The following is a 3,619-nucleotide window of genomic DNA, read 5'->3' on the forward strand; positions in this document are numbered from 1 at the left end:
CATAGTTTTTTAACTCTCTAGTTCAGTTATTAATGAATTATAGGTCCAATAATTTTTTAAATTAGAATGCATAACCCCTGAAGCCTCGGGTATAAAGAAATAAGTTAATTATCGTTGTGTTTGCACTTGCTAATTGCTTATAATGACAATCTTAATATAAAATAAATAGTGTTTTGAATCTAAAATCCAATAAACAATTTCATTGTATGCAAAATGTTGAAATACTTTAGGTGAGTCTAATGAAAAAATAAATTAAAATCACTACGTGTAATAATAATAAACATATGAATCTATTTTACATAAACCTATTTACTCCTAGATGAAAAGAAAAAAAAAATATTTACAGTTTTATCATTTCATCATACTAAATAATTAAACTCCGTTTAGATAGGGACCGCGCGAACGCAGGTCCCACTACCACAAATTATGACGTAGGCTCCACCACTTGGGTAGACCTTAGGCGAGCACCCTTCCAAAGTGCAATGGAAGCCACCAGCCTAAGCCATGGGTCTTCTTGATCGCCCATTGACCCCGTCCAGGTAAGTATCTTTAAATTGTTGTAGTGTCTCGCCTTTTATAGCGTATTGAAGACTCCTCACACTCCTCTTCCGTCGATGTAAGACTTCAAATGCCAGATGTATTGTGTCTTGTATCATGCTTTCGATGTGGAACTTGAATATTTTGTTCAATGAACCCAATGAATAGTTAATAGTTAATAGAACGTGGAAAAGAAAACTTTACATCCCAAGAATGAAAACATATTTAGAAGCCGAAAGATAAGAGAAACAAATTTACAAAAAGAAAATAATTGAAGAAGGAAGAGAATTATTTTTATCAAAACATATCAAATAATACCATTCTTATTATTTTAGATATTCATATTTGTACCAGGAGGAAAAAAGAATTAGAATATGTTGAGTCTTGCATTGATCAAATCAAATGCTTAAAAAACATATATTAGGTTACGGGAATTGATCTGTGTATTAATTTTTTTAAAGGACCAAAATGTCAATTTTAAAAATTCTTGAAAATTGATTTGGGTAATTATTCTGTCAGAAAATAGACTGGAGACTGATTTGTCTGGTAAAGTAAAACCTTGGTGATTAATCTGTGTATCAAACTATTAATTTTTCTTGGAGACTGATTTGGATAATTTTTTTTACCTTTCTTTTTATTTTAATGGCAACTATTATTTATATGTTTACTTCATATAATATTGTTGCACTTTGATTGATTCTTATATATTTTAAAAACAACAATGTTTAACAACTGAAAACAAATATTCAAAAATTAAATGATCCCATAAAATGAAAACATTAAAAATGATTTCTTAGACGCTTTTATCAAATAAGTTTAGGTTGAGATTAAAAATAACTTATATGATTAAAGACAACTTTTTTTTAATTATTAATTTGAATGTTTCCATAAACTCTTTATAGAACCTACCAATATTTGGTACTCTCCTTCAATTTAAAGGATCCAATTTTTCATTTTAGATTAAATTATCCAATTCGAAGAAAACTTGTCAATTTTTCATTTTCAACAGGAAGGGAACTTGTCTATAACCAATAATGGTGTATTAATAAATATAAGGCTAAATTATTGTAATTTTTTTTAAATTTATAAATTGTAATTGAGTCTTTATATTTTAAAAACTATAGAAACTAATATAGTAATTTAACCAGGATATAAAATTGCCCAATAAAACAACATTTTAGTGTACAAAAGTAAGTGAAATATTTCAACTAGCCATTGGGTTGCTATTTTACTTTGGGATAGCATAGTTTGGTATTTTTAATTGTGATTTTTGTTGTCTACATCGTACGATATGATGAACTCATAGCTCGACAATCACATCCTTCCACTGTTGGATGAGATGTGGAATTCACATAAGATAAGTCTCACACTTAACGGTAGAGGAATATGTATCGACTCAATGCATAAATAGAGTGAGTATAAATAATACGTTTTGTTCAATTCAGGTAAGGTTAACAAGGATGCTTGATACCTTACAAGAGGTTTCTCTATTTTGGCAGTGCCAGCTTGTATAAGGGATACAATCAACATATGGGCACCATGTGCAATAACTATTGATGTTGATCCCATGAAGAACTGCCACAAGACAACCGGCCAAATCTGCAAAGTCTTAATATTTTGACTCATGCTAGAAAGCAGTAATAATACAAGACAGCTAGGCATGCAAATTGAATTCAAGGATAAAGAAACAAGTAACATACATCAGGCTAAAGAGGATAAGAGAAACAATCCTGAGAACCGGTCTGTCCATGTTTTGCTTCAACTTTAACTTGATGTAACTCTTGACAGTTGACACCATAATCAAAGAGAGTTCCTTTAATTTGATTGGAACCTTTGGCAGTTCAAGCTTTCTGCTGAGTAGAAGTACAGATCCAAGAAGGAACCCTGATACGAAACCTCCAACGCTCGCAAAGTTGAGGACATAAGGCAGTAAGCAAGGATGAAATTGCAAACAAATACAAAGACAAAAGAGACTATTGCTGAAACCTGCATTCAAACATAGAAAATTAATCAATATGCTGGCACCAAGAAACAAGAAAAAAGAAATGCCAACGAAGAAATCCAAATCCTACCCTTTTGGTTTGTAATTCCCAGTTCCAAATGAGCTCAGAGAGTAAAGTTCCTAGTAATCCATACAAAGCCCCAGAAGAGGCAACAGCTGGGGTGTGCTGAAGAAAAAGAGAAGCCATCAAGGCTCCCCCAAATGCAGACATTGCATAGATTACACCTACTGCAAGTAATAAAATATTCATCATTCATCAGCAATTTTATCTCCAATCAACAGATAAACAATTGACAGTAGAATCCGAACCCTAAAAGGCTAAAAGAAAAGTATTGTAAAGGGAAAAATATAATTACACGGTCCAAGCTCACGCTCTAGGCGAATTCCGATGAAGATGATACTGCAGAGATTGAGGAGGTGGAACCGTGGAAGAGCCCAGCATGAAGAAATGAAGAGGTGAAAAGACGCCAAGTTTGGTGATACTCTGTCACGAAAATCCTCCGAAGCGCTCCCATTTCCTCTAATCTGCACCAACCAAAAATCGAAACGAGAAGTTCCGATTAATTGATATTAGAATTACCTCGATCCACAATAACCTAATAAGTAATATTTAATACAATTCACAATGAGAACCAGAAAAAGATTTCAGATTCAGAGAATCTTTGGAAGAAATAAAAGAACTCACTTGGGCTTAGAAGGGCCTAAGAGAGGATTCTCAGAGAGAGGTTGGAAGGAGAACCTTCCGAGGGTTTTTAGGGCGCAGTCGCCGTTGCGATGAAGACGCCCACGTGGATGATCACGAACACTGACACCACCCACGTGTCACCGCCAGAGCGGCGGCGCTTCAAGGAGGGAACCACCTTGAGGTCCTGGGGGAATGCCGCCGGGAACTTTGCCGGAAGAGAGAGCTTAATGATGTCGATGAATTGATCGGAACCTCCTTCTGCCGCCAGTTCCGATTCTTCTTCTCACTGTAACCTTTCACCACCGAGAATGTGTTTTTTCCAGCGAGAAATGGAGAATGAGCTACGAGTTGGTGGGAATTTCTAGAGAGAGAAAACAGCTGATAAGTTTGTGGAG

At 34.7% G+C, this 3,619-nt stretch overlaps 1 long non-coding RNA gene across 3 annotated transcripts; it reads right to left on the bottom strand.

The window, feature by feature from the left end:
- LOC107628183 lies at positions 388–3,613 on the bottom strand. Of its 3 annotated transcripts, none has more exons than XR_002357106.1 (5): positions 3,225–3,613; positions 2,896–3,064; positions 2,610–2,767; positions 2,009–2,523; positions 388–671 (listed from the first exon to the last, which is right to left on the bottom strand). It is a non-coding gene; the product is annotated as an uncharacterized LOC107628183 (long non-coding RNA). The 3 variants fall into 3 exon arrangements; XR_001617627.2 differs by lacking the exon at positions 388–671 and having other exon boundaries at positions 1,915–2,136; positions 2,238–2,523; XR_002357105.1 differs by lacking the exon at positions 388–671 and having other exon boundaries at positions 1,915–2,523.

Source organism: Arachis ipaensis, chromosome B02, assembly GCF_000816755.2.
Source record: "Arachis ipaensis cultivar K30076 chromosome B02, Araip1.1, whole genome shotgun sequence".
In the NCBI taxonomy this organism is placed as follows: domain Eukaryota; kingdom Viridiplantae; phylum Streptophyta; class Magnoliopsida; order Fabales; family Fabaceae; genus Arachis; species Arachis ipaensis.